This window comes from Equus asinus, chromosome 13 (assembly GCF_041296235.1).
Source record: "Equus asinus isolate D_3611 breed Donkey chromosome 13, EquAss-T2T_v2, whole genome shotgun sequence".
In the NCBI taxonomy this organism is placed as follows: Eukaryota; Metazoa; Chordata; class Mammalia; order Perissodactyla; family Equidae; genus Equus; species Equus asinus.
This window is the reverse complement of record NC_091802.1, coordinates 33,400,792-33,425,459: the sequence shown is the minus strand read 5'-3', so window position 1 is coordinate 33,425,459 and position 24,668 is coordinate 33,400,792. Positions and strand designations below refer to the sequence as shown.

The 24,668-nt window shown below is 39.7% G+C and overlaps 1 long non-coding RNA gene across 2 annotated transcripts in view; it reads right to left on the bottom strand.

The window, feature by feature from the left end:
* Positions 1-6,599: 6,599 nt before the first annotated feature.
* The window catches only part of LOC139039974 (uncharacterized), a 209,707-nt gene continuing 191,638 nt past the window's right edge, over positions 6,600-24,668 (bottom strand). For both annotated transcript variants that reach the window (XR_011493514.1, XR_011493515.1), the window contains one exon: positions 6,600-7,142. This is a non-coding gene — a long non-coding RNA (uncharacterized lncRNA). The remainder of the gene's footprint in view (positions 7,143-24,668) is intronic.

Sequence of the window (24,668 nt, the reverse complement as noted above, 5' to 3'; positions counted from 1 at the left end):
TAGAGATGAAGAGAAATGATACATTTTGGAAATAAAATCAACAGGACTTGATAATGAACTAGAACTAGCAGTTGGGGAAGGACTCAAGGATAATTCATTGGTTGTTGGTTTAAGCAACAGAGTGAATAGTAATTATTCATTTACTGATATGGTATGACTGAGGGCGGTGAAAGTTTTGGTTGAGGAAGTAGTGGAGGTGGGAAGATGATAGAGTTTTGTTTCAACTTTGTTAAATTTGAAATACCAATGCAACATTTGAGAAAAGATGAGTTGGCAATTAGATAACAATTGTCTGAAATTAAGGGAAGAAGTTATGATTGGAGAAAAAAATGAAGAGACAAAAATATGTGTAAAACCTTGGGGTTAAATGATACTATCCAGGGAATGAGTGTGTCTTGAGTGAGAATGTATGTAGAGGAGAAACAATCTTGCATTGAGCTCTATGGCCTACCTATATTTAGACTACTGAGAAGGAACAATAATGAAAACAGGTGAATATACATTTTGAAAGCCAAGAAAAAGCATTCTAGATTAATTGTATCAGTTGCTATTCAGAGGTCATGTGGAAAGAACGAGAAATGATTACTGCATTTGGCATCATGGAGTTCATTAGTGACCTTAGCAAGAACAACTATCAAAAGACTATACAAACGGAAGCTCAAATTGAGCGTACTGGAGAATGGGAGTTGACACGAGAAAGTGAGGAGAGTGACTATAAACAATTCTTCTAGGAAACGTTGCTGTGAAGCCAAGTGGAAAAGTCATACTGTAGCTGGAGGGGAAATACGAGCTCAAGGAAAGCTCTTATTATTTCTTTAATGGAAATTTCTAAGGCATCTATTAATGCTTATGGGAGTAATCCAAGAGAAACGGAGAAATTAATGACTCAAGAGAAAAAAAGGATGATTATAGGTGAGAAATTCTTGAAAAAGAGAGAGAGAGTAGAATTCAGAGCCTAAATTAATCTATGATAGGAGCAGGTACACTTATTCCACTGGAAGAGGAGGAAAGCCAGACAGTAAGGGTACAGATATAGGTGGATCACTGGAGTAGAGGTGGGAGGGTGGACAATTTCTTGTCTAATTGTTTCTATTTTATCAAAAAAGTGTGAGATAAGTTCACCTGCCTAAAGTAAGGGAGAAAGGTGTGTTCGAGGCTCTCAGAGTGAGGCAATTATTCACAATAGTTTCTCAGTTGAGTCCAATATACTCTAAATATGTTGTAAATTTTGAGATTGTGGTCGTGATTTTAAAACTAAACTAAAAGCACAGTTGTATTTTCCTCTAGCAATGGCCAGATGTTTAGATGCATAAGCAGAGACATAACCATTCTTCTGGGTTTAATTCACTGTCAAGTGAGAACAATGGAGAAGGAGAGCATGAAAATAAGACTGGAGTAAATTTGATGGTTGACTGTTGCCTCTTGGCTGGGTTAAGGAAGGAGCCTGGACGTGAGAAGAATGATGGATAATGAAAAGGAGTAGTCGATGCGTTTGGAGATCTCACTGAGGTTAAAAGAATTCTAGAGAGACTGCTAGAGTATATGACTCGGAAGAGTGGTAGAAAATGCTTTAGCCTTCAATGTCTGCTCATTTCTCCAAATTTAGTTAAAAATTAAAAACAAAAACAAAAAGTTGGCGGGGCACATGGCCACATAGAATGATGATATTACACAGCTCCCCTTGCAATTAGGTTTATATGTTCTGACTAAAGGCATGTGAGTGAAAGTATCACATACAGCTTTGGGGAAACTTCCTTAAAGATGTGATGGCTGGAGCATAAGCAACCATCCTGGAGCAGGAAGTGGAAGCTTTGTGTTGATGTAACAGAGGAGCAAGATAGAAGGAATCTGGAAATCTAATGCTTCTGGGAAGCTACCCTACCAGCTTCTGTCTCTTTGAATTTATTTCATACGGGAGCCTCTATCAGGGTTATGGCATGGCACAGTTAATTGAGTTTTGTTTTATTTTTTTACTAAACGCAGCCATATTCATTCTTTCTTACTTATTTATTTTTTTTTGGAGGAAGATTAGCCCTGAACTAACTGCTGCCAATCCTCCTCTTTTTGCTGAGGATGACTGGCCCTGAGCTAACATCGTGCCCATCTTTCTCTACGTTGTTTTTTTTTTTTTATATGTGGGACATCTACCACAGCATGGTGTACCAAGTGGTGCCATGTCCGCACCCGGGATCCGAACCAGCAAACCCTGGCCCACTGAATCGGAATGTGAGCACTTAACCGCCGCGCCACTGGGCCGGCCCCTGCATTCTTAAATAATACAGAGGGATGAGAAATTGCCAGAACTCTAATATTTGAATTTGACATTTTGGAAGGGATTCAATTTTTTAAAAATTGTTTGCAATTGATGATACAATTTTATTATTTTACTTTTGGCAATTAAACAACTGTACTGCAGAAACACATTGATCTCCTGTTTTCAGATTTGTCAAATAAAATAAAAACAATGCAAATTAGACAATGATAGATATTGGGAGATGAAAGGTCAAGAGTTATAACCGTGAAAAAGAAGGAAAAAACCCATCAGTGGGGAGGTAAAGGCCATGAAAGTGAGAGACTAAATGGATGGGAAGACAATTCATGGAGATCCTAAAAATGACAGACTTCTGATAACACTTAAGCAAGGAGGGAAAAACAATGACTCAGGTGTTAGAATCATCACTGAATGAGGGAGAGTGACCCAGAGGTTATAGAGCACAAAAGGCGAGGTCATAGATGACTGAGAAAAACGTGGCTTATTTAGAAATAAATTGGGTCCCGGAAGAGAAAACGTTGTATAGAGTCCTTCCCATTTTAAGGAAGAATTATGTTAGTTCAGGCACTAGAGTTAGAATGCCGGGCCACGATCCTGATTGCCACCTACTAATTATAGACCTTGATCGTCATTTAACCTATCTGTGCTTCGTTTTTCTCCCTGGTAAAATGGACAATAAAAGTACCAGCCTCGTATGATCGTCTAAGGGGTAAGTGAGATAATTCATGTGAAGTTAGTGTATCGTTTACAAATCGTTAGCGCACAAATTGAGTGTACTCTTCAAAATATACCACTTCCGTACCAGTTTTGGAATATAGCACAAGGGGTGAGTGTCTATCTCCCTTTCTTTAAGTTTCCAAATGCGGATGGAGACTTAAAACGCCTCTCCTCAGACAGGAGAAGGGTTGCAGAAACACGGTGTGCTTCTTTGAAACCCTGCCTACTCTGTTTCACGGAGAAGTCTTATTTGATTAGCGAAACTGGAGGAATGTCTCTGAGCATGTGTAATGCATCCCCGTTTAAGCTCTTTGTCTGTTAGAGACTTAAGGACAGGTGTTCTCCCATTGCTCCCACTTCCATGAAACAAGCAAACATGGGTCTAGGCAGAGGCCAAGCCTGGAGACCTGGGTGTACTCCGGGGGTCTGGGCTCTTCTGCGTTTGATGGGCATAAGCCAGGCTGTAATTCTCTGGGAAAATGACAGGTAAGTGTCTGCACTGGAAATCCACCAATCCTCCAAGGCAACTTCCAAGGTGGGGACAGGGGGTATCAGGAAGCTGAGCAGCTCCTCTAATCCAGCCTAAGCAATAACCGAGCTTTCGTTGAGTTCTAGTAGATTCTCATAGTTACTCTTCACCTGTTTCAGAACTGACTGGGGAAGTGGCTTGATTATCTCCTCCAATTCATGAGACCTATAATACACAAGATCCTCACAGAGGAAGAGGCTTATGGGATATAGACAGTCTGAGATGGGAGATGATGAGTCCCCCAAATCAAAAAGGGAAAAAAGATCCAATAGATAATGGAAAAAACTCTACCATATGGAATCAGGAGGAAATCAGTACGTTAAAAAGTTCTCAAAAGGCAGTCTACAATTTGCCAAAACTCATAGAACTGTGCATCAAAAATGGTGAACTTTACTGAAATGAAATAATAATTTAAGAATGCCAGGAATGCCAAGATAGATTGCAGATTGATGAGGAAACTTTACAATTGCACGACCTAGCCTTGCCAAAGGAGGTGGGGGAAAAACTGACCTAAGTAACTTTGGCAAGTGTTTGGGTATCTTAAGGCTACATATAAACCTGCTTAGCATTGTTATCTCCATATGAGTATACGGAAACCAAAGCTTTGAGAGGAGAAGAGTGTGGTAGACTCTGCTAATATCCATTCTCCCTTTCTTCCTTATAATCAGAACCCCAATTTGTTAAAGAAGGCAGTATGCACAGGCAAAAAAATTCACCTTCTCTGATTTCCTTGCAGGTAAAAGTCATCACGTCGCCCAGTTCTATCCAGTAAGATGTAAGTAGAAGTTACTCAGAGGGGCTCCTGGGAAAGCTTTGGAAAAATGAAAAGATTGGACTAGCATATTCCCTTTTGCCCTTAACTCTTGATCATTCATTTTTCCCATCTGGAATATGGATGCAATGTCCGGAGGTCCAGCAGCTGTCTTTAATCAGGAGAATAGTAATCACACAATAAGGATGGAGGAGCAGCAAAATAAAAGGAGCTTCATTTCTTGATAACATTGGACTGTCTACTTCCATCCTTCTTGTTGCAGAAAACAAATAACCATCTTCCTATTTATTTTATTTTATTTTATTTTTGGTGAGGAAGATTTGGCCCTGAACTAGCATCTGTTACCAATCTTCTTCTTTTCGCTTGAGGAAGATTGTCCCTGAGCTAACACCTGTGCCAATCTTCCTCTATTTTATATATGGGATGCTGCCACAGCATGGCTTGATGAGCAGTGTGTAGGTCTGCACCTAGGATTCAAAACTGCAAACCCCAGACCACCAAAGTGGAGTGTGCAAACAACCACTACACCATCATGCCAGCCCCCTCATCTTACGTGTTTAAGCCACTATGCTTACAGTCTTATACAATCCTGCCAAAATCAGATAGCTAGTAATTGGGGAAATCAGGATTTGAACCCAGTTCCATCTCACTCAAAGCCCTCACTTTTAATGTGAACACTGAATTACCTCCCTAACTTAAACTATTCTGGTATTGCTTGCTTTCTCACTCTATTTTGACCACTCAAACATACCCCAAGTTATTGCAGTCCTATTATCTTAAGACAATTTTAGAAACTCTCATTATTTCACAGCATGAATTTGATTTGGAATTTCAATTATCTTAAAACAGAATGATTTGCATGTATAATTCCTGATTAAGATGGTAGGAGATTATTAAATGGAGAAATGGAGAATTTTTCAAGCATTCAAAGAAACTGATTGCTGGAGTCTTTTTCTTTTCAGAGAATCAGTGGCCCTGAGCTTCAGATCTCTTCTGGGTTATTAACATGATGTTAGAGGGAAAAGGAGCACTTGGAAGGACTGGTAATGATAGCATTTCTCCCAACCTACACAGATCGTACAAGAAGTTAACAGAAGGTATCCAGTTTCAGACTCATCACTAATGTCAAGCCTATTGAACTGAAATAGGCATGAGAGGGCCGTTCATAGTGAGGGTCATGGAAAACAGCCAGCCCCCTCCGTGAACAGGATGCAGATGGCCCCGCCCTGCAGTCCTGCTGACTGACCACGTGCAGAGGACAGACAAGAGCAGGATGACCAAGCTGCTGTGTTGTACAGGGAGCTGCAATGGGAAGAATGGGAGTGACAGCGACAAAATGAATGTGTGCACCACGTCCTAAGTTCAGACTCATACATGGGGGATCCTCACCGTAATGATGGCTATAATCATATTTTCAGGAAAAAAAAATGGTGGCCAGTAAAAATAATGTCGACTGTATCTCTTTCTTTCACAGAAAATACATATTAAAAAGGGGAGTTTATAACCCAAACTTGGGTCTTACATCCAACTTTAAAAAAAAAAAAACTTACAGGGCCGGGCCAGTGGTGTAGTGGTTCAGTTCAGTGTGCTCCACTTTGGTGGCCCAGGTTCGTGGGTTCGGATCCCAGGCACAGACCTAGACCACTTGTGGGCCTTGCTTTGGTGGTGACCCACATACAAAATAGAGGAAGATTGGCACAGATGTTAGCTCAGGGACAATCTTCTTCAAGCAAAAAAAGAGGAAGATTGGCAATGGAAGTTACAGGGCTAATCTTCCTCAGCAAAAAAACAAACAAACAAAAACTCACTTTAGGTAATACATTCACAGGGTTCAAAATTCAAAAGGTACCAATGAATTTGCAATGAAAAATCTCCCTCTCACCTTATTCCCCAGCCACCCTGTAGGTAACCAACTTTAGCATTGTGTTGTGTATCCTTTTGGACACCCGTGTAAATTCCAGCACATAAGCACCATCACCTACTACCCTCCCCACTTTTCAAAGGCATCATATTATGCACATTTTTTTGCATCTGCTTTTACCATTTAAAAACACATCGTCGAGATGTCTCCATATTAGTACATAAAGAGTTTGCTCATTTTTTATTACAGTTTTATTTTTCTGATATTTGCCACATTTGACCTTATCTCTTTGTATTTTTTTATTGAGATATAATTGGCACATAACATTAAATTAGTTTCAGGTGTACAATGCAGTGATTCAATATTTGTATATATTGCAAAATGATCACCACAATAAGTCTAGTTAAATATGATAGTTTTTAAATTGCAAAATATAGCATTATACAGATAAAACTGTTTAATACATAAATGTATAGCTTCAAGAATAACAATAACACAAACACCCACCATCCAGGGTGAGAAATAAGATATTGTGAGGGCTTTAAAAGCCCCGCTGGGTGCTGCTCTCAGTAACACCTGCCTCCCAACCCAGCCCCTTCAGAGGCAGCCACTGTCCTGACTTGTGTGAATTATTCCTTTTGTTTATAGATTTGCCACCCACTTCTGTATCGTTCCAGTATATTATTAGTTTCAAAACCCTCCATAGCAAGTGCAAAACTAGCTGGGTAAGGAAAGAGGCATCTCGTCCCTCTCAGATGGAGATTCACGGGAGACCAGGATCTCTTAGGGGGAGGTCAGTGGCAAGGTCAGGAGTGCGTCCTGGAAAACACAAGACTCACCACAGCCAGAGAATCTGTCAGGGCTGATGGCTGGGACAGGAACCGGGCATCTGGCAGACATTCCATCAAAGGGAGTGAGCCGCTCTCTTATTTTGAGCTCCTGAGCTCCACATGGCGGATCTTGAGTACCCAGCGGTACTCGAAGAAGACATCTGTAGGGTGAAATGAGTGACTCAGCTGAATCAGGCTGCCTGATATTAAAAAGGAGATAAGGAACTTCATCAGCACGTGGTCAACCAGGACAGGCTAGTATTACAGGCCCTTGGTGCTGCCAGCTCTAGTGTCTATTGAGGATTTTGCCATTCCGGATTCCTTATTGGAGATCACGTTCTTTTGGCGCTGTGGCAAGTTACTGTTTGACGTCTGCTGTGCAGCTCCCAAAATTTCATGGCTGTTGCCTCCTCCCACTACTTTCCCCCTTCTTTTAGATTTTTTTCTTATTAGGGTATAACAGACATATAACATTGTGTTAGTTTCAGGTGTACAACATATGATTCAATATTTTTATACACTGTGACGTGACCACCACAATAAGTCTAGTTACCATCCATCACCATACATAGTTACAAAACTCTTTTTCTTGTAACGGTCTTTCAGATTTTGTATCTTAAAAAAAGTTCTTTTACAGTAATTCCATTGCGTATTTGGCTGGTAGCAAGATTAAATGAAAGCATTTAATCCACAGGCTTTATGAAGAAGCCTGTACAACCTGTTAAAAGAAATAGTAATGATGTACTTGATTTATCTATATAAATTTAACTTAAATACTATATAGCATAAAATTTTATAAAGTTGATAAAATAAAACAGGTTAACTCCATAGTCAAACACACCCAAAACTGTATTTAAAAAAGAATTCTACCTTCATTTTTACGGACTTTATATGTGTCCCACCAAAATTCATATGTTGAAACCTAACCCCCAATGTGATGTTATTAGGAGGTGGCACCTTTGGAAGATAATTAGTTTTAGATGAGGTCGTGAGGGTCAAGCTCCCACGATGGGATTAGCATCCTTACAGGAATAGAAAGAGACTAGAGCTGGTTCTCTCAGCCATGTGAGGGTACAGCGAGAAGCTGGCCCTCTACAGGCCAGGAAGCAGTTCCTCATCAGACAATGGACATGCCAGCGCCTTGGTCTTGGTCTTCTCAGCCTCCAGAACTGTGAGAAATAAATGCTAATTTTTAATCCACCCTGTCTATGGTATTAGTGTTATAGCAGCCTGATTTCACTAAGACACTCAATCATGTCCATTTTTTCTTCTCTGCCCTTGCCTTATTCTTACTGCAACAAATCATAAGATAATTAAACACCTATGTCAGGCTCGTGGGATTGAGAAAAGTTCCTTTGGGGGAGAGTTTGAGAGACTCATGAAGAGATTTGGGGCAACTCATTATTTTGTCAAAGAGACTCAGGGATATTTACTCCATTGACTGATTTTCTTTTTCTTAATTGTAAATTTCATCGGAAGCAAGCAGCAGTCTTAAAGTACAGGTATTTCTCTCTAATTGTGATTATGTAACGGATAACTCTTGAGGATCTCTCTGTAGCCTATGCCTTTCTTCTCCATAAACTGTTTCCATAACTGTGGTGTATATAAGTATACTTTCTTGTCACTTATCTGATCTCAAGGACATAGGTATTAGCTCAAACCATTCTGCTTGCAGGTACCTGGAACAGAAACCCACTTCATACTTCCTGAAATTACATGTTCTCAGTTTAGGGAAGGATGGCATCAGAGTGTCCAAATTTCTGGAAGAATTCATCTGGCCTCATCTGGGTCATATTTTCCATCCCAGTCAATAATTATGACCAGTGAGGGGTATGAAATAGTACAATAGGAGGGACCTTCCCCAAGCCTGTTTTAATGGAAGATTGAAAATGATGGAATACAAGAAATCATTAAGATTAGAAGACTCTCATTAACCAAAATGTCAAAAAACTGTGAGAGGTGCCGGCCCGGTGGCGCAGCGGTTAAGTGCACACGTTCTGCTTCTGGGCGGCCTGGGGTTGGCCAGTTCGGATCCCAGGTGTGGACATGGTACTGGTTGGCAAGCCATGCTGTGGTAGGCGTCCCACATAAAAAGTAGAGGAAGATGGGCACGAATGTTAGCTCAGGGCCAGGCTTCCTCTGCAAAAAGAGGAGGACTGGCAGTAGTTAGCTCAGGGCTAATCTTCCTCAAAATTAATTAATTAATTAATTAAATTTTAAAAACCCACAAAACTGTGAGAAACTACCTTTATGTCAGAAAGCTGGCATAATAATATACTGAAGCCTAAGGAGAAGAATTTATGGGATGAGATGATCAATAGCGTCGAAGAGCATAAACCAAAACCATTTGCTTGTTTATTTCCAAACATGGAGTTTTAATAGTTTGAGAGGAGACTGAAATAATTATAGTATGCAAATAAACCAGAGAGAGAGCATTTATAAAGCAGAGGCTGGAAGTTTACACTATGCATTTTATAAATTCGGCAGTGGAAGAAAGTAGAGTAAGAATTGTGACCCATTTGTAGAATATTTCTTGTTTTCAGCATCCAAAACATATTCAGTTGTGTTTTAAAATCAACAGTAAAATTCTTAAAGAACTTTCATATTATTGAAGATCATACTTAACACCATCGTATAGGAAGATTTGGTAAAATGCAGATCCAATTCATACTCACAGTTCTCACATGCTACCAAAAGCTTCCCACACGTAAAATGAGACGATGATCAGGTCCTCCTAATGAATGTAGGAACTAGGTTTCTTGAGTAACTTCAAGGAAGTTAACTTCTTTCTTATGTTTAAAGTCGAGTCAGAGTTCAAATGAGATTTAAGATTTCTGTTAGGAATTAACTGTGACACAGACCAGAATGCCCACATTATAAGGAGCAACTTTGAGTGTAGAAGTTAAGATGTCTTGGTGATAAACATCAGGAATGGGCTCTGGCTTATTGAAGTAAAACCTTACTTGTTAGAAAGATAATGGGGTGATTCATAGAATCAAAGGAAAGCTGAACTAGCTTCTGGAAGCACAAGAACTCGGGTGGGTCTGAGAGACTCAGCAGTGGAGCTGAGGGACCATCTTTCCAAGGTCCTGCTTTATAAGTCAGCTCCAAAGGCCTTACATCTCTAATCTCTATGCAAGATTCTTAGTTCTTGAGAGCGAAAATTTAATTGGCAAAGTCTGGATCAGGTGAATCTCTCTAGCTCAAGATTAATATCTCGTGGCCAGAAGACACAATCACGTTGACTCAGAATAATTGTGAGCTATTACAATTTCTGTCTACTATTTGAAGTGGCTGCTCTCTGATTCTTCCATTTCTCTCAAGCCACTTTGAGTGCCATGTTTTATTCATCCTTGTACATGACCTATCCACAATCTTGCTATGTGCCTCAAAATAAAATATTAATAATTAAATTTAATGAGGACTTGCTATGGCCCAATTTCTGTTCTAAATATTTTACATACATTATCTCATATGAGATGGTTATTATTACTTCCATTTTACGGAATAGTAAACCAAGGCATGGCATATATAACTTCATCAATTCACAGTTAGAATGTAGTAGAGACAGGATTTTAACTAAGCTGGTAGTTTGATTGCTGAGCTGTGAGCTGAACTATCATGCTGTGTGTGCTCCAGTAAATGCTTCTTAAACAATCTCTTGTTTAAAAAAGCAATAATTGCGTGATACCACTTATATGTGGAATCTAAAAATGCTGAACTCAAAAACAGAGAGTAGAATGGTGGATACCAAGGAGTGATGTGGAAAATCGGGGAGTTGTTGTTTAAGGGTACAAACTTGCAACCAGTAGATAAATAAGTCCCGGAGATCCAACGCACAGCATAGTGATTATGGATAATAATACTGTATTATAAATTTTGAAGTTGGTAAGAGATCAGATCTTAATTGTTCCCACCACAAAAAAGAAACGATAATTATGTATCGTGATAAAGGTGCTGGCTAACGCTACAGTGGTAATCGTATTGCAATATGTAAATACATCAAGTCAACATATTTTGCATCTTAAACTTACACAATGTTATATGTCAATTATATCTCAAATAAGTAAATAAGCAAGCAATAATTCTGATCTCTTTTTAAAAAGGCTAATATTGTTTATTTGAAGTGGACTAAAAGTTGTTTTTCTCTTCCCCCACATGTGAGCAAGACTGATCATTAGATCCTCTTTCTAGAGATAGGCCTCTGTGGCCATGAATGAAATATTCAGGTTTCTCCATTTGTGCACAAAATCAGATCCATTTTCATCTAACAAGGACATTGCTTCAGCAATTTAGCCTCTCTCTTCTCTATCAACAGTGTTTTTCTTTCTCTCCTGGATCATAGTCATCAACACCCAAACATCTATACAACATCTCTTGACTCACTTCCTCACCAGCTACCATTCCATTGCTCTGCTCCTCTTTATAGCAGAACTTCTAGAAAGAGGACTCTGTATTTCCTGTCTTGAGGTAGTTTCCTCCCATTATGAAACTCTCGAATAAGGTCCTCCCCACCCCTACTTCTGAACCTGCCCCTATCAAGGTCACCTATGACATACTCACTGGAAAGTCAATCATCATTTCCAGATCCTCAATCCTAGACACCATTGATCACTGTTTCTTCCTTGAAACACCTCACTCGCTTGGCTTCCAGGACCCATATTCTCCTTGTTTGCCTCCTACCTCACAGGCTGTTCTTTCTCAGTCTCCATTGCCCATTTCCGCTCATCTCCCTGACCTCCTAGTGATGGAATGACCCAAAGCTCAGCCCTTGGACCTCTTGTCTCCATTATCTACACACATTTCTGTGATGATTTTTCTATCTATCTTATGGGATCTTTACACTGGTGACTCCCCAAAATTTGTCTCCAGCCCAAACCTCTCCCCCAAGGCTATGCTCTTAATATTCAAATCCCTGCTTGTTATCTCCACTTGGATGCCTAACCAGATATTTTACCTCTACTAAACTCAAAACAAACCTTCACCTAATACCAAATTTATGTTTCTAGTTGTTCACAACAAAGGCCTTGGTTCAGCTTTGGCTTTTGGAAGAGAAAAATCCAGGTGGTCCTGAAGGCTCATTTCCTGTCAACTTTTGGTAGTTCCACAGACAGCTAGCTCAATGAGACTGCACCAGTCTGTGAAGAGAAAGGCTTTTAGCTGATGTTATCATTCCCAGCATGCAGGACTGTTCCTGGGCCCTGAATATGCAGAACTTGACACTCTGCACACACACTCCCCAGCATTCTTCCTGGCCATGAAATTCCTTCATCCGTTCCTTGTTACTTAGATAAACTGTGCATTCCTAGCCTTTTTTAGCCTAATCTGTAAATATGTAACAAGTTGTGGGGTCAAGGCCCCTTTTCTCTTTCAGAACTCTCAGTTTCACATCCAGTCTGTTGGCTAAGGCAGGCCCTTTCTGCTGGAAACTTGGTGTATACAGAACACCTATGCTTGGCCAATGTTGTGGAATAATGAGAGTTCAGGGAATGTGAGTGTTTTGCTATCTCCCTGCTTGTAAGATCATCTCCCATAAACTCTATGTTATCTCTGCATCGTGTGGCATTAGCGACGTGTGTGCATGACACCCTTGAATGATAGACCCTTTCTCCTGTCTCACATTCCTCAACAGATCTGTCAACAACTCTTATGAGCTCTGCCTTCAATACATATTCAGAATATGGCCACTTCTCATCATACCCCTACTGCTGTCTGATCTGAGATGCTACCATCTCTCAACTGAATGATTGAGGCTCCTAAATGGTTTCTCTGCTCCCATTCCTGCTTCCTGTGCAGTCCATTTACAAGGCAGCAGCATAGAGACTCTTTTGAAATGGAAGTAAAATCATGATACCCCTCTGTCAAAATCCTCTAATGACCCCTCCATCTCACTCAGAGTGGAAGCCAGAGTCCTCTAGACAGTGGCCCAAGGGCCTGACTTGATCCACATCCCCCTGAGCTTTGGGGTCTCATTTCCTACTACATAACCCTTCGTTCACTGTATTAGTTAGCAGGGCTGCTGTAACAAAACACCAAAGACTGGGTGGCTTACACAACAGAAATTTATTTTCTCACAGTTCTAGAAGGTGGATGTCTGAGACCAAGACGTCAACATGTTTGGGTTCTTCTGAGGCCTCTCTTCTTGACTTGCAGATGTCTATCTTCTTCTAACATCTTCACATAGCCATCCCTCTGTTTCTGTCTGTGCCCTAATCTCCTCTTCTCATAAGTATACCAGTCATATTGGATCAGGGCCCACCCTAATGATCTCAATCTAACTTAACTTCCTCTTTAAACACCACATCTGCAAACACAGTCACCTTCTGAGCTAGCAGGGATTAGGGTTCCACATATGAGTTTTTAGGGGAACACAATGCAGCCCACCATACTCACTCTGAGCAGACCCACTAGCCCTCATGCAGGTTCCAGAGCTTGTGTCTAGAGTGTCCCTGCCTCAGGCCCAGGCCTGGATGCTTCTATCTGCCTGGACAACACTTCCTCCAGGTATCTCTATGACTGTATTCCACACCTCATTAAGGCTTAATGAATATATCATCTTCTTTAGAAGGATCTGTCTACCCAACTTTTTAAAAATCATAACCCTTTAACCCACATTCCTCCTCCCTTCACTTCCCTCTATAGAATTCATTATTTTGTTTATCATCTGTGTCTCCTAATTAAAATATAAGCTCCCTGAGGACCTTTATAAACTGTTGCATCTCGAGTCTAGAATAGTACCTGGCACATAGTCAGCATCCATTAACTATTTGCTGAAAATTGAATTCATCAATGTCGAAATTGTTGGTTTCTGAATATGACCCAAGTGTGCAAAAATCTGCTCATTTCCAAATCCAATTAAAAAATAAATTGTTAATAAAAAGTCAGAGTTTGTGTAGTGATACAATGGTATTAATAAATATAGTTAAGGGTAGAAACAAATAGGACAGAATATAAAAAGAGATACTGTTAAATGGAAACCTCCATTACATTTTCTCTTTTCAAACCAACCTATTCTATGGGATTCTATAAGAGTAAGCATAAATTCACTTTGTTTTCTAACCTTCAAAAAGACTTTTCTCTCCAGATGGAAGAGTACTACTGAAAAAAAAAAATGACCTCTTTGCAAATGGGCAAGAGCTGTTGCCCAGGCAGCAAAGCAGGTGTGGGAATCCTGAATCGAGTCTCTGAAATGCCCTCTCTACTTTAGGGAGAGTAGTGGCTGCTGGAGCAGGCATAGCCCAGAGTTGTGCCAAAGGCAAGTGCGGAGGCACTTTCCTTGTTGAGTTTTGCTTCTGCTTTATGCTTCCTGAAGCTGAGTGTGGTTGTTAATACATCAGAAAGATCGGGGGCCACAGAGAGGAGGTGGAAGAGCTGGAGCCGTACTCAGTAAATACTTTAAAGTGCCCCAGGGATCAAGAGAAGTGCCTGGAGTGAGGGAGACTGTTTACCAAACAAAGCTTGTATCATCACATTTCATATTTTGCCTGGCTCCGAGGATGCGAGCTACATAAAAATGCATTCGACTGTGGCATTCCCCTGCTCCGTTGGCTTTAATTAAACTTGCTTTGTGCTTAGGAAATGAGCAAACTCTTGCAGTCAAGGGGAGAAAAACATGGGTTATTCACATGGGTAGATTTTTCCCTTTAACTCACAAAGCTCAAATGCTTTGTCATATTCAGTGACTCTGGTGGCCACAGCACAGTGCCAAAATCCATTAGCAGAGTCTGCTCACCATGCCTGTGGAATGGAATTGCTGCCTAATTCTAGTGTACATGAGTGATGACATCAGAGAGGAAGGTCACTGGAATCTGGCCCTTATCAGAGAGCTGTCACTCTGTAAAATGGCCTCACAGTAATGAGTAGAAACGATGGATACTATTGTTGGACCAATGAGGCCATGGCATAGGGGATTCCTGAACTTTCTAGCTTACAATACTCCATTTCATGTGCAAATGACTGGCTGGTGTTGGAGGTTAGAGCCCATAACAAACTACCTTTCACATGTTACAAAGAAATAACATTATCTATTGAATTGTCAGGCATGAAAAATTAATCCTTTGGTGGCAGCAGGGTGCAATATTTCAGTTAAGAGGTAAGGGGAATCTGTGAGTGGAAAGAAAACACAGCCCTTCTTTGCAGAGATGGTGATGATTTCACTTCACATGAGGGGAAAACACAAGCCGGTAAAAAGTGATTAAGACACATAACAAAACTGACTCTAAAGCAGAAATCTGAAACTCCAGAAGCCGCAAATCTGTTTGAGGCCAAAAATAACTTGGTGACATATGCTCTTAAGTTAAAGTCACAGAAACTGTGAATTGCTCTCCTGCAGCAGGTCAGACTTGCCCAGTCACAGAAGACCACAGCCTAGGAAATGAAATTCCAAACCTTTCAGAAAAGTCAACCATTCCTTAATAACCTCCCTTACCACTTACGACTTCTTGGATTCCTTGAATAATATAAATTTCTTAATTCACTCATTATGCTCTCACTCTGCTACAGTCTCCTCTTCCTGGAATGTCCCAGTGTCTTCTTGTCTTTGCATGTGCTGCTTCTGAAAGAAAGTTTCCCAAGCTGGGCAGCTGTCTCCATTGATAGATTTGGGGGCTTCAAATGAGCCTCGTTCTGTATTCATATCACATCGCTGTCACTCATACTTAGAAATGAGTCAAACAGCCTTAGGGTAGGTCATAGAGCTGAGTGATTAATAAGTCATAACATTCATCTGGGAGTTTCATGGCATGATACATAGAAGCTGCTGGACTCAGGTTCAAGTCCTAACATTCCAATCTGAATTACCTTTGTGCCTAGCCTCTGCATTGGTCTGCCTACTATTTGGCATGTTCATTTTCTTACATCTGGACTCCAATTCCTGAGGGTGGTATATTTCCAATTTTTGGCACAGATTGTACCAAGATTGTCACTCTTTACCTCTCCTCAAAGCTCTGGAAAGAGACAGGAATGCACTTTGAGGTGAGTAAGAAGTGCCACTCTCCAAGGGGAGAATTTGTTACCTTAGATACACATCCATGAGAAGTGAATACAAACTGATACATAAGACATGTTTCGAGGGGCTCCCATCCCAACATTGCCATGCCTTAAAGGGGCATCTCTATCCCCTACACCCTCCTTTGCCTAACGAACATTTACTTCTACTTTTACTCACAAGCTAAATATTACTTCCTCAAAATGGCTTTCTCTGATTATTGAGTCAAGCTTAGAATTCCATATTGTACCCTTTCACATCATCTTAATCCCCTTTGTGGTCTTTTCCTCAATTGCTCTTATAAATTTTCAACACTTCATGTGGGGAAAACCTGCCTGTTTTTTTTACTGCTGTCTCCCTGCATCTATCATGACAGCTTGGCTGTAATGAACAAGCATTTGTTGTTGAATGAATAAATGAACAGATTAAAATGCAAAGAAATGCAAGTCTCCGTTACAGTGGGAACACGCAGATATTCAGAGCAATAATAACACCTTCCCTAAGAGGAAGTTCTGATAGGAAGCAAGCAATGTCTCTAGGAGTAGAGGACAAGGACCATCTAGGCAGTGGCTAGAGTGCCTATAGTAACATCTGCGGGCAAATCACTTTACCCCAAGTCTACTTATTTATCTGTTAGCTAAGGTTGTTATAAAAATGACAATACCCAGTGCACATGGAAGTACCGTGCATTATATCTTATCAGTTATTTTGATGATGCTTTGTTATTCTGACTATTGGCTCTTAATCCCCAAAAGTGTAAGTATCTGAACGATTAGCCCCAAAGACTAATCCTAGTTATCAAAGACTGATAAAGGGCTGCAAGGTGAGACTTAGGTTACAAAACACAGGAGTCCTTCTCTCTGGTTGTCTGAAATCAATATGTTAGAGTCCCTGTGGAGGCTGGGGAGCTGAGTGCATCACAGCTGATAGGGGAATACATCACTGACGATGGCTAAAGCTTTTGCCACAACAGAAAGAGTTTTGAAGAAGTGAGGACATTGAAGGTTTGACCACAAAACCTTGAAAAGACGAAAAGAAAAAAAAAGAGAAAGCTTTGAATCCAAAGTTAGGTACGTGATAAAGAAGCAGAGAGTAACAATCCATCAGAGAAGCAGTCAGAAGGCAATCAACTTTTAAAGCATTTCTCTTATGCTGCAGGGAAGTTTTCTGAGGTCCGGGTCTTGGGGTGTCATTGTGAAAGTGATAGGTACCCTGACCTGAGCTACACAGGGCTGACCTAGTCTTTATTTACAAGAGCTCAAAACTTAAACATTAACTCCCTGGATTTGAGCCATCCCTCAACCAGATATTAGCATAAAGAATTAACAAGTATATAAAACGCCTTCTAATATTTGTCCTCACATCTCATCAACTGAAATATCCAATTCTCACTTGTCTTAGGCTGGTTTATGTTATGGCCACCTCATCCATTTTTGTGTTCTTAAAACAAGATGTGAAATTGTGTGGATTAGGACCAGATCTAACTGATAAGAAAGGCGTAAATACAATGGCTAACAGAGTAACGTTACATTAGAACTTTGGACCATAATTCGACTAAGTAATTGACGTTACTTAAGTACGTAGGGGATAGGTGGTTGCGATTCCAAACAGAGTGTGCAGTGAAAACATCACAGAGGTGACTTTGTTCAGGAATGAAAGGATTCCTCAAGCCAAAAAACCACAATGTGCAAAAACACAGATGTGAAGACTCTAGACTATTGCATATTTCTACCTGTGTCAATAGTTCAGTATGGATGTAGCAGAGAGTTCCCTGGGGAAGGGGGTGGAGAATGATCAGTCTAGAAAGGTAAACAGAATCCTCACAAGATCATGTAAAAGGGGTTATATTTTAAAAATAACTACCCAAAACGATTAACACAAGAATCAAATGAATAATGGATGAAAACACTTTGAAAAACATAGAATTTAAGAGTATTATTATTCATTGTATGAGTTAGGGCAAGTTAATCCATCCTCCCCAATCAGAAGTTTTACTCATTTGTCAAATAGAAAAAAATAACAACTCTTTAGTCTGCTTTGAGACTAGCATGGAAGAAATGAGATATTTAAACATTAGAAAATGCTTTGACAAATCCATACTGCTTTGCACATGTATGGTATTATTATTTATCTTAAGAAAGGATAAATAAACATGCTATAAAGTAAACATTTATTCACATATTTCAGTGGACTTTTAACTCTTAAAGAGTACATGGGGTGAGGCAGGGGGATCAATCTTCTATTACAAGGAAGAAAAGATTGCCTCTCATGGGACTATATATTAAAAAGAAATGACAAACAACAATAAAAAACACTAAAAAATCAGACAAGAGCTTTTCAGTTGAGGTTCCAATTTAGGCACAGGTTTGGAAGAGTCCTGTTCAGAAGAAGGGTCTAGATATCAAATAGATTCCTAACATGAAGGTGCACCTCAAAGATTCCTTCTCAGTACTGCCCAGGGACCAGGCCTGAAACAGAGCAAGATGAGTGGGGAGCCACCCTCACTACCAGCTACCACTAAGTTCTCCACCCTTCCCGGATTGCCATTGTGGAGTGTGCACCTGTTGTACTAATCCCAAAGAGATCCCTATCCACATGGTACTAACTTATGGAATGACCCTGGGCAGTTCTTCAAATTTTCTCTTTTCTGTTTGTGTATTTTGTTTATCTCAGTAGGAAAATTCAATGCCAATGTTCAAATCTCTTATTGTTCAAATGGTGGACATAAATGAAAGATATTGTTCTTTCTGTGTTTCTTTGCATTTTTTAAAACAAACAAACAAACAAAAAAACAATTGTTTAGTCCAGAAGACAATACTTCAGAGAACTTAAGTGTTTTGGTGGGTGGAGGACACTTACTAAACATTTACTATGCTAGCCCCAACACATTAAAGGTGATCCCAAACTCTGAGGTGTTTTCTTGGAGAAACAAAAATTAGACTGTTAGAGCTCCTTTTAGTACCAGGTTTTAACAGACGTTACTCAGGGTTGATGTCAAGATAGCGGTACAGGTGGACTCTGAACTCACTTCTCCCCGTGCACACAACAAATTCACAACTACTCTTAGAACAATTACCCCTGAGAGAGAACTGAAAACTGGATAAAAAGAACCGCCAAGAGACAGTCCTGACTGAGGTGGAAGAGGCAGAAATTCCTTTCTGGAGAGAAAAAAAAAAAAGCCCCCTTCAGGAGCTGCAGTGCTTCATGGTGGCTGGGAGCAATCCTAAGCTTTCCTTCCCTGGAAGAGTGGGGGAGCTGAGTAGGGGAGCATGACTGCTATAAGCATCCTTTGGACTCAGAACAGCTGAGACAAGCGTTATAATATCTAGCTTTGCTGGCTACTACCGATAACGGAGAATACCCCCAGAAAAGCTATCAGACATAATGGAAAAAAAGCCTACTCTTAAAGGGCCCATATACAAATTCAGCTGTTTAAGAAAGCAATATAAAAGCACCAGAAAGAAAGGTTCACAGTGCTTTGGTGAAAAGAGGCTCACCTGGTAGGATCTGGGTGCATCTTGGTGAGACGTGAGACCTCTCCAAGGACTGAGACATTGGCAGCAGCCATTATTGTGACCTAGTACAGGCATGCTGACACAGACACTGGCAGATGGCATTGGAGTTCTTCCCTTGGCCTGCTAGCCCAAGGTCTGCTGCACCTATGAGGGTACCAATTTAATACAGCTTAGCAAGACCAGGCAGCCCACACTAGAGATTGGCCTCACCCAACAGCAAACCCTCAGGCAACTTGTGGGTCTGCATAGGCTGGGCGCCTGGATCCTCTGTAGCCCAGCAGTGGGTCCACCTTTCAGGGGTAGGGCATGTGCAAGAAGCAGGTGGAGTATGTGGGGCATTGGTGGAATATGAGGGACCTCTGCAATGAGGGGACTGGGTCTGCTTCAGTGGGTTGGGGCATACACATGGGGCAGGACTGTGTCAACAGGGCATGTAGCCCTGTGGGCGCTGGGGCTTGTCAGCTGCAGAAGAAGACTTGTGCTTCTCAAACAGCCACACAGGGGACTGTCCCCATCTTCCAAAACCTGAAACAATTGGGTGCTCCTGTGCCTGGAACCAGCCCCACTCAGCTGCAATCTTGAGAGAGCTGATAATAATCTTGTAGGTCAGAGGTGTACAGAAATTGTGAGTGCCTGAGACTAGCAACTAGCCACTCTGGGGGCCTACTCACTTAACAGAAAAACTTCAAAGAGAATGTGCTATTAGACCTTGAAGCCAACTGTACTAGGGCTCCCCACACCTGATAAAGTGACTGAAGGGTCCATAGCAGTCACATGCAGCTGAGCATTACAACCAGTCAGTGAAGGGGACAGCCTAGTCTCCCTGAGTGCCTTCAGCAAGAGCAACCCTGCCACAACAGAAGGACACATGTAGCCCACACAGGGGACACTACTGGAATGTTTTGAACTGGTGATGAGAGAAAAGCACACTGCTGGGCCTCATAAGGCATCTCTTACATAAGACCACCTCTCCAAATTGGGAGCAGTAGCTCACCTACCTAATACATAGATATAAGCACAGAGAAGAGGCAAAATGAGGAGGGAAAGGAATACATTCCAAGTAAGGGAACAGGACAAAACCCCAGAAAAAGAACTAAATGAAACAGAAATAAAGAATCTACTTGACAAATAGTTCAAAGAGTCAAAAGGGTGATCATTGATCTTGGGAGAAGAATGGATGAAGTCAGGGAGAACGTCTACAAAGAATTGGAAAATATAAAAAAGAACTAATTAGAAATGAAGAATACAATACTGCGAATGAAAAATTCACTAGAGAGACTCAATAGCAGAGCAAATGATACTGAAGAACAGATGAGCAAGCTGGATGAAAGACTAGAGGAAATCACCCGAGCTGAACAGATAAAAGATAAAAGAATTTCAAAGAATGAGGACAGTCTAAGGGACTTCTGGGATAACATCAAGTGCACTAACATTTGTATGAGAGGTGTCCCAGAAGGAGAAGAGAGAGACAAAGGGGCAGAGAATCTATTTGAAGAAATAAGAGCTGAAACCTTTCCTAACCTAAAGAAGGAAACAGACATCCAGGTACAGGAAGCACAGAGAGCACCAAACAAGATAAACCCAAAGAGGCCCACGCCAAAACACACTATAATTAAAATGATAGATAAAATTATAGAATTAAAAATAAAGAGATAATCCCAAAAACTGCAGGAGAAAGGCAACAAGTTACATACAAAGGAAACCCCAGAAGGCTATCAGCTGACTTCTCAGCTGAAACCTTACAGGCTAGAAGGGAGGGGCATAATATATTTAAAGTGCTGAAAGGAAAAAACCTACAGCCACAAATACTCTACCTGGCAAGGTTGTCACTCAGAATGGAAGGAGAGATAGTTTCCCAGACAAGCAAAAATTAAAAGAGATTATCACCAGGGAACCAATTTTACAAGAAATGCTAAAGGGACTTATTTAAGTGGGAAAGATAAGACCACAAATAGGAATAAGAAAATTATTCAAAAAAAAAAAAAGCAATAAAATCACTGGTGAAGGCAAAAATACAGTAAAGGTAGCAGATCAACCACCTATGAAGATAATATGAAGCTCAAAAGACAAATATTAAAATTACCTATTTCCATGACAAGATAGTAAGGGATACACACACACAACAAAAGAGATTAGATAGGATATCAAAAACACAAAATGTTGGGTGAAGGGAGTAAAAGAGTCGAACTCTTAGAAGGAGGTCAAAATAAAGAGACTGTCAACAATATACATTGCTATATACTCAGGTTATTATATATGAACCTCATGGTAATCACAAACCAGAAACCTATAATAAATACACAAAAAATTATGAGAAAGGAATCCAAACATAATACTAAAGAAAGTCACCGAACCACAAGGGAAGAGAGCAAGAGAAGAAGAAAGGAACAGAGAACTACTAAGACATGCAGAAAAAAAGCAAAACAATGGCAATAGGTACATTCTTATCAATAGCCACTTTAAATGTCAATGAACTAAATCCTCGAATCAAAAGGCATAGGGTGGCCAATTGGATAAAAAAATAAGACCCATATATATGCTGCATACAAGAGACACCCTTCAGACCTAAAGACACTCACAAACTGAAAGTGAAGGGATGGAAAAAGATACTCCATGCAAATGACAATGAAAAGAAGGCTGGGGTAGCAATACTTATATCAGACAAAATAGACTTTAAAACAAAAACTGTAACAAGAGACAAAGAAGTGGACTACATATGATAAAGGGAACAATCCAACAACAAGATATAAAACTTGTAAATATCTATGCACCCAACATAGGAGCACCTAAATATCTAAAGAAATTTTTAAGAGACATAAAAGGAGAAATAGACAGGAACACAATAATAATAGGGGCCTTTTACACCAATAGATAGATCATCCAAACAGAAGATCAATAAGGAAAAATCGGCCTCCAATGACACATCAGACCAGATGGACTTAGTAGATATATACAGAACCTTCCATCCAAAAACTGCAGAATACACATTCTTTTCAAATGCACATGGAACATTCTCCAGGATTCAGCACATATTAGGCCACAAAACAAGTCCCAATAAATCTGAGAAGATTGAAATAATACCAAGCACCTTTTCTGACTACAATGGTAGGAAACTAGAACTCAACTACAGAAAGAAAATCAGAAAAGCCACAAATATGTGGAGATTAAACAAAATGCTACTGAACAACAATTGGATCACTGAAGAAATCAAAGGAAAAATCAAAAAATACCTAGAGATAAATGAAAATGAGAATACAACATGCCAAAATTTATGGGATACAGCAAAAGTGGTTCTAGCAGGGAAGTTGATAGCAATACAGGCGTACCTCAACAAAGAAGAAAAATCTCAAATAAACAATCTAACAGTGCACCTGAAAGAACTGGAAAAAGAAGAACACACAAAGCCCCGAATCAGTACAAGGAAGGAAATAATAAAAATCAGAGCAGAAATAAGTGAAATAGAGACTAAAAAAGCAATAGAAAAAAAATCAATGAAACCAAGAGATGTTTCTTTGAAAAAATAAATAAAATTGGCAAATCTTTAGCTAGATTCACCAAGAAAAAAAGAAGTCTTAAATAAATAAAATCAGAAAGCAAAGAGGAGAAATTGCAATGGACACTACAGAAATAGAAAAGATTATAAGAGAATACTATGAAAAACTATACACCAACTAATTGGATAATCTAGAAGAAATGGATAAATTTGTAGAATGATACAACCTTCCAAAACAGAATCAACAAGAAATATAGAATTTGAATAGGCCAATCACCAGTAAGGAGATTGAAACAGTAATCAAAAAACCTCCCCCAAAATAAAAGTCCAGGACCAGACAGCTTCCCTGGTGAATTCTAACAAACATTCAAAGAAGACTGAATATCTATCCTTCTCAAACTCTTCCAAAAAATTGAAGAGAAGGGGAAGCTTCCTAACTCATTCTACAAAGCCAACATTACCCTGATACCAAATCAGAGAAGGACAACACACAAAAAAGGAACATTATATGCCAAATCACTGGCGAACATCGATCAAAAATCCTCCACAAAATACTAGAAAATCGAATAGAACAATATATTAAAAAGATCACACAACATTATCAAGTGGGATTTATTCCAGGGATGCAGGGATGGTTCAACATCTGCAAACCAATCAATGTGATACACAAAATCAAACAAACTGAAGAATAAAAATCACACGAGCATCTCAATAGACACAGAGAAAGTGTTTGACAAGATACAGCATCCATTTATGATAAAAACTCTGAATCAAATGGATATAGAAGGAAAGTATCTCCACATAATAAAGGCCATATATGACAAACCCACAGTTAATATCATTCTCAATGGAGAAAAACGGAAAACTATCCCTCTAAGAATAGGAACCAGACAAGGATGCCCATTGTCACCACTCATATTTAACATAGTGTTGGAAGTCCTGGCCAGAGGAATCTGGCAAGAAAAAGAGATAAAGGAATCCAAATTGGAAAGGAAGAAGCGAAACTGTCATTCTTTATAGATGACATGATTTTATATGGAAAACCCTAAAGAATCCACCAAAAAACTTGTAGAAATAATAATAAATGAATATGGTAAAGTTGCAGGATACAAAATCAACATACAAAAATCAGTTAGGTTTTTATATACTAACAGTGAAGTAGCAGAAAGAGAATTTAATAATACAATCCCATTTACAATTGCAACAAAAAGAATAAAATACCTAGGAATAACCTTAACCAAAGAGGTGAAACATCTGTACACTGAAAACTAGAAAACATTGTTGAAGTAAATTGAAGAAGACACAAAGAAATGGAAAGCTAGTCCATACTCTTGGATTGGAAGAATTAACATGGTTAAAATGTCCATACTTCCTTAAGCAATCTATAGATTCAGTGAAATCCCTATCAAAATGCCAACAACATTTTTTAGCAGAAACAGAACAAAGAATCCTAAAGTTTATATGGAACAACAAAAGACCTCAAATAGCCAAAAGAACCCCGAGAGAAAGGAACAAGGCTGGAGGTATCACACTTCCTGATTTCAAAATACACTATGAAGGTATAGTAATCAAAACAGCATGGTACCGGCACGAAAACAGACACACAGATCAATGGAACAGAATTGAGAGCCCAGAAATAAACCCACACATCTAAGGACAGCTAAAAAAAAATAGACTCATATTTATATTATTA